Here is an 8,159-nt window from a genome sequence, read left to right on the forward strand (position 1 = left end):
AATTAGATCAACTCAAAGAGAAATACGCAAAGGAAATAAAACTGACATTCGAAGATCAAATTAATGGGAAAGAAAACTTCTAGGAAATCGATTTCACCTAATTCTTCACTATGCTTTTCTCATCCAGCTAATTTAATTTAATTCTTTTTGTTCATTAGCAAATCTCTAATTATCCAATAGCCTCTTTCGATAGTCAATTGGAAATTATTCTTGTTTATCAATTCGCACAAGAATATGCAAGTTAAATAATCAAGAAAGTAATAGGACCAATGATTTAATTACTACATAGGTTCATACAAGTCTTTCGATCTCTATACTTACCTATGCTGAAATATTCAAGATCTACCCTATGATTCCCTCTTTCGATAGCAAATCACAAGATTAATTATCATCTAATCAATGGCCAGTTAATTAGAAGCAATAAACTCAGAATAAATCAGATAAACAAAGAGAGAATTGCCTTAAATTAGCATAAACAATCAAGCATAGTTTGGAACTAGGTTACATCGTTTTCCTATAATGAATAAAATTTAGCTCATGCTAGAAATGGAATTCAACATAAATGAATTCACCATAATTGTTCTGAGAAGATTGGAAGAAAATAAACGCTGAAAAATACTCCTCGAGCTCACTGTCAAGCGGCCAAGGAAACGATTCAATGCTTTTCTCCCGTCTGTGCTCGTGTATGATTCCAACGTACGTGCAATAATTGGAATTTCCTCTCCAAAACAGATGATTTGAATCCTTCTAGCTGTGTTTTTCTGTCCCAAAAAGTATTCTCCAGTCAAAAGGTACGGCCATAGAGTGAAAAATCCCTTTTATATGGTCTAACGGCGGAAGACCCTAGATCTGTCAAAATACGATGTTCGGTCGAGCGGGGTGTCGAGCGCAGGTCGAGCGTTCGAGTCTGCCTGATTTCGTTCGAGCGTCCTATCAAGCGCACATCGAGCGTTCGACTCTGTCTGATTTCGCTCGAGCGGCCAATGTCTCCGCTCGAGCGATCTTTATTTTTCAACAACCCATTCGAGCTCCCTGTCGAGTGTTTGAATCGGCCTGAATTCGCTCGAGCGGCCAAAAGCCTCCGCTCGAGCGAACTTGTAAAATCTGCAATACGAAATTTTTGCAAGTCATCAGTGGACAAGGTATTATTCATTGGAGAAATAATAGAAAAAAAAACATGTAAATTCCTTATAAAATAAGGAATAAAATTGGAAAAAAATATATTAGACAAAATTACTGTTTGTTAACACATATTTTCGTCAATAGGCTGGAAGAGCAGAATGATCACCCCCTTGCACATTGAGGTTGACGTGGCCCCAGGTCGGCGATGTGCAGGCCTAGTGGTGCTGGGCTTGGATGAGGTGGTGCAAGCCCCCGGTTGGTTCGGTGCTGCTATACGGAGTCCATGCATATAGCCATGGAGGTGAACAACATATGAATGCAAGGAAAATAGAGAGAAGTAGACACACAAATTTACGTGATTCAACACTATCCCTACATCCATGAGGTTTGGGGAGGGGAGAATCCACTATATAAGTTTTATTTACAGTCTCTCGGGGTCTCTCATCCTCATTATACAACATATTTATAGATTACTCTATCGGTTTGAAACTATCACTGGATGCCGGGTTTGGAGGTTGTAGAAGCCATCTCGTGAAGCCTTTCAGAAGTCTGGCCAAGTTTCCCTCGAAAAGTTCCCTCGTAGATCCCAGAAGAAGTCCCCTAAGTCGTCCGTCCCCTCCTTTTATCCCTTTCTTTCCCTTCCTTTCAATCACATCAACTCACCTCACATCCTTTTCCTCATCCCCTGCCTCCTTGACATTGTTTTCTCCCCTCCCCTTTCATTTCTTGTACTTTCTCATTTTTTCCTATTTCATCCTCTAGTGAAGCGCCCTTGGTGGGCTTGGGCTTTGACTTTTTGAGGGTCCTCATGGGCCTAGGATAAAAATCACCCCTAAGAAATGTGCCGAATGTTAACGTCATGTTTCGTAAGCCCATGGGCCCGGTTGCTCAATGGCATGGGTCTTCACTCGTGATGTGTCTTGAGGCAGGAGAGGGGTGGCCTTGCATTAGCCCGGGGAACCTTCGATGCCAAAGTTAGTATAGAGAGGAGATAAAAATTTTTTAAAGAAAAAGATAACAGTTGTGTATAATTGACAATAGACTTGAATTTGTCCTCTTTCACCTCGCAGTGCTGGGCGACTTTTTATAGTGGGTCCTCCAAGTTAGGGGGCCTAAGTCTTGTGTTCTAGGGCAGAGGGACGCCTCTCCTTGGAGTCTCTACTGCCATACTGCATTTAATACAATGTGATTTCCTTGGTGTCAATCATTTAATGTAGCGTGGGCCTCTGGCAGAATTGTCGGATGCCGTCTTTTCCCCTTTCCCCAATTATGGTTTCTCGCACCCTTCTGTAACGTCTCATCTCAATGTCGATGATTACCCTTGACTCGCATGGGTGTTACCGGCATTCCTAGAGCTCATGGGGTCTGGTGAAGTAATGGGCCTAGGGTAGTATCATGTGCTTTAGGCCCTAATGAAAATACCCCCTATCACTGTTCATCCAACATTCGCACTTATATATATAGTAGATATATATATATATATATATATAAAACATATTAGATATAGGTCTTAAGTATATAAATTTTTCACAAATATTTTATAAAAAATTGGATATAAATCACAAAAAGATAATAGGTAGGTAATTGTTTTTACACTTTTCATGGTATGATTATTTATTTATATTTTTTTATTTTTATAAAGAATTGTATAAAAGTTGTCTATTAAAAACTTGTACAAATCTTTAATATATATATATATATATAGTAATGCTCGTGCTTGCTAAGACAATGTCTATTTTAAAATTCCTTCTGTTCATCATCCATGTACCACATATTTGGTAAGAGGAAAAAAAAAAGTGATATGTGAGAATGATGAATAGAACTTTTCTACTAATAAAGTTTTGAATGCTTTGACCTTTGCCAAGACTAAACATTTGAAGTTCCTAAAGTAGGAAATTAAATAAAAAAAATTGTTAAAAAAATTCTTAGGCATAATAAGTCATCATGGTCTTGTGCTATTTTCTATGTTAAAAAAAATGCTAAGATTGAGAGAGGTACTTCTCACCTAGTCATTAATTACAAATCTTTTAATAAGGTATTAGAATGAATTAGGTCTCCCTTCTTATGGTGTTCTTTCACCATGGTTTTCTTGAGCTAATTTTGGAAATATTCCTTTAAGCTTAGAATTGGTAATTTGGCAAACCAAAGTAATCAAAAAGTTTTCTTGTTCCTCTTTTTGGATAGAACATTAATTGTTTTGCAGTAAAAATCATTACAATCAAATTTAACAGGAGAATTATATGGCTATCTGGTACTATTGATTATCATTGGGAATAATAATAATGGAAAGGAGGGAAAAGATAATGAAGGTCATGATGCATGTACAACTCTAAAGACTCGTGACCCTTGTGTTGGGTGGGTGCAGGGTAGTGAAGGTGTGAAGATGGATGAGGTATATGGTGAGAAGTGTGGGATCTGATGTGCATGGCGATCAAGGATGCTTAAAATGATATGGTTTTGCAACAAAGAAAATGGAGAAAACAATAGAGTAAAGGGGGATGTGAGTCATGTGACGCCCCCAGATTTCTGCTTGGGATCGGAGGAACATCTAAAACATCAGAACATATAACACAAGGTTACTTGGCCCCATTCATGACAGATAAAGATATAATATTTCTCATATACATCTAGTAGTATGTAATATTCGCAGCAGATAATTTTTTTGAGCAATATTATGCACCAAACTAAAGAAATCCGAAATACTTAAAATATGATCCATACATACTGAAAGGATAAACATCTATGTTTACAGTACGAGTCTCAGAAGACTGTACGTAATCTCAAAAGTATGGAAGACCGAGCTCCATAATTACATCATCAAAAGTTTAATTACTGGGCTAGTTCATCGAGGAACTCGCTTAACTCAACCAATGATGCCATAATATTATCTAAAAATCTAACAAAGGAGGCCACAAACTCCACATTGCGTCAGTGCAGCCTAATCAACATCCTCCAGTCTGCCAAGCTCTGTTTCCTCTCCTAGTTCTGATACATTTCCTACCATTCATGAAGAAAGGTAGTTGGGATTACTATAGTGAGATTTGAGTACAAATCTCAACAAGTTAATAGAGAATTTCCATACATGTTAATAATGTATGTATGATAGTAAATACATGAATGTATAATTAAAGTCATAAGCAAGCATAAAATAACTTGACGTGTATAATGGCATAAACTAACATGACTTGAATTAAAACTTGAACTAAACTTGAAACTTAACATGACATGAATTTGATCTAAATAACATAAACTTGAACTGAAATATGATCAGAACGTGAACTTGAAATATGACTGAACATGGACTTGAACATAGTATGAATGTGAAATATATGAACTTAGAATCTTGTCAATAAGCATAATAAATAAAAGTGACCATATGGGTGCTACATGGGTCTCTTTAAGTCATGTGTCTCTACCAATTACTACATCACAACACAGGTATATGGACCAGTTGTGAGTGCGTTAACATATGTGTTAGTTCACATGTATCTATACTTGTTGTGGACACACATATCTCGTGTCGGGTATCTGCATTTGCATGAGTATGTATATCATGAAATTGAAATGTGGCAGCACCATCGGCATTAGTGTCTGCTACGCTTCGGTAACTAGTTAGGTCCCATTCGCAGCTTCTTGATCTTTACCTTGTCAACTTAGGGGATTTCATGCTAGTTTAGACCTTCTAGCGTGAGCAAAGGAATTTTATTAGGATATTACTTTATTCTAGCACTTAGGGTTGTGATAGACGTAAACATACTTAACATGACTTAAAAGGCCGTTCCACTTCTCGAGATACACTAACTATACTGAAAGCAAAACATGACATGAAACGAAAGGATAGAAGCCTTGACGTAACGTAACATGACATGAATGTGAGACGAATGACATGACGTACTATAAGACAGAAAAATTGTGACATAACATGCGACAACATTTCATAACATGGCTTAACATGTAATATACAACATTTCATAATATGACATAACATATAATAGATAATATTTCATAACATGGCATAACATGTAACAAAAAATATTACATGACATGACATACATGTAATAGATAGCATTACGTACATGACATACTTGTAACAGATAGAAATAAATGACATAATAAATTATGTAATAGATAAGTATTTCGTGATAGAGTATTATGTGTAATAAATAATCATGAAGTGAGATGACATATATGATAACATATATATATATAAACTGTAGTCCACATGCCCATCACACATGCCTAATAATCTGATAATAAATTAAGAGTAGGGGTCTAACCAGTCCGGTCGGGTCTGGTTTTGAAAAAAAATTTAGGATCAAATTGGGATACAACGGTTTTGAATTTTTTAAAATCAATTATGCACCAATTATCCTCGTAAACCAATACTTTGGTTTTACCGGTTTTCGGTTCGGTTCGGTCTGATTTTTCAATTTTAATATACTATATTATATATTATATAATATATATAAGATAATATATATAAGATAGTATATTATAGTATATAATACTGTGGTGATAATATATTTTTGTATATTATAATATTATTATAGACTATAGTGATATATTATAATATATAATATAGTGATATATTATAGTATATTATAATATATAGTGATATAGTATTAGTATAACTATTAATACAATAAACCATAATGATATAAGATTTTAAAATTTAATATTATATTAATCAGTAATTTATCATATAATACAAAACTATTTTACATATAATTATATATTATGTATAAAAATTATATACAATATAAAAAAATTAAAATATATACGAACCGGTCCGGTCCACTTTTAGAAAAAGAAAAATTGGAAATAGATTGATTTTGAACAATTTAAAAAAAAAATAAAACGAGTACCAGACTGAACCAAACTCGGTACTGGACCAAACCCATCGGTTCGATCCAGTCCGGTCCGATTTACCAGTTCACCGGTTTTATTTTACATCCAAGGTTTAGAGCTAACTTACAATGATTGTTGCAGATTATGAGGCAATGTACAAAACACGAGAAACTATAAGTAGAAGTTTTAAATAATAGAAACTTTGTTAGTGATGACTTAAAAATATTAAAAATACTAATTTAGAGCAAAATTACCATTTTATCCTCTACATGTGAAAAATTTACTATTTTACTCATAATTTAAAGATTTCATATCAAAACTTTAAAAATTACCAAAATTTACATTCCTCAAAGAAATTTTGTCATAAACTCAAAAATCAACTTAGAAAAATTTAAAATCAATTACTACCATAAAAAACATCATAGGGCTGAAACTTCTAAAGGCTATATCTCTTGATTTTTGTTGCAATTTTATCTAACTTCAAACTTATACTCAAATTGAAATATTGCAACAAAGATCCTCATATTCTAAGCTTAAAAACATGCTTAAAAACATCCAACAATATATACTCCATAAAGCACAAATGTTTTTAACAAAAAGTTCCATACTTTAACCAAAATACAACCCTTGACACACTTTTAACCAAAACACAAACCCTTGAATCTCAAAGTTTTGACATTTTCAAAAAATCTCCAAGAATGTTCAAAAATCCAAAACTTTTTTCTAACATGTTCATAACACATTTTTAAGAACTAAAATGTTGACAACACTCCATAAACATTTTGAAACTAGATTTTTCCATTAGAATGGTCAAAAACTTCAAAATACAACATACTATCCAGATTATCACCTAGATTGATCTTTCTATGATTAAAATAAATTTTTATCAATCAAATGACCATTGAATTAAATAAAAAAAAAGTATCTATGGAAACTAGACTTAAAGAATAACAACTTTCATGAAGGAATAATTGCAAGAAAATACTTAGAAGGGTTTAAAAAATGGCATGCAAAAAGACTCAGAAAACTGCTCGAGAGAGCTTCTGCTCTCCAAGAACGAAAATGAAACGGGGTGAAATGAGTAAAAGGATAACTTGCAAGCCTAATACACTTCTAAAAAGTGAAGTATGGGCTTGAGTAACACTTTGATGGATGGTGATGAGGTCACAAAAAGGTGCAAATAATGAGTTGGGATGGACTGCTGTTGTTGTCGTGTAGAAGGGAGGGGGTAAGATGGACTTTCCTGTCACACCAAGGGACTATTTGGGTCTGCCATGGGAAGAGGTTGGTCTTCCATGGGTGGGGTGAAACTTCCTCAAGAAATTTAGGAAAGATGGCCAAAATTCGTGAGCCTTAATGGGCCTTACACAAGTGAGTTTCATTTGGGGTTTAAAGAGGGTTTAGTTAGGGTTTGAGATATTATCAAACCCAAATTCAAATTTTCTTAGCCAAATCAAATTTTAAAGGTTTAATGGGTTCTAAAATGATGTTATAACATGAAATTACGGAATTAATAGCATGTAGAAGTGATTTAATCAAGTGATTAAACACAATGTTAGGAACTAGATCAAATAGGATTTGAAGACTAACTTTAGGATTTGGAGAAATTGTTTTGGGTTTTGGTTTCAACCAAACTTTTGGAATTTCAATTAGATTCCAACCATTTAGGATTTCACTAGAGTTGAAATCCTCTTTGACTTGGCACAATTTGGATGGTTGGATGAAATAGGATTTTGCTTAGATGACATGATCTGACACCTTGATTTTCTTCACAATTCATCTCATTGTTCTTCTTGGTGTCAAGTATCTAATACTATTTACCACGTATGGCTAAGATCTTACCAAGTGTTTAAATAAAACTACTTTAACCTAATTTGGACATTCTACATTGTGATTTTGAAAATACTGCATTTGGTACAACTATTAAGGTTACTATTCATTCTAGAAAAGTGAAAAATAAACTTGTATTGTAAAATCCTAAATATGCCCAGTAAACTAGAATTATTTTATTAAAATTCAACCCCGAAGTGCCTCAAAATAAAAATAAAAAAAAAGTGTTTTCAAGCAATAGTTTTGTTTGAAAACTAAAAATGAGATTATTACTGCATAAAATCCTAAATAATTAACTTAGTCTAATGGCATGGATCATATTGCATTCTGACACTTTTAACTATCTCAAATAAAAAAAA

This window comes from Carya illinoinensis, chromosome 2 (genome assembly GCF_018687715.1).
Source record: "Carya illinoinensis cultivar Pawnee chromosome 2, C.illinoinensisPawnee_v1, whole genome shotgun sequence".
Lineage (NCBI taxonomy): Eukaryota > Viridiplantae > Streptophyta > Magnoliopsida > Fagales > Juglandaceae > Carya > Carya illinoinensis.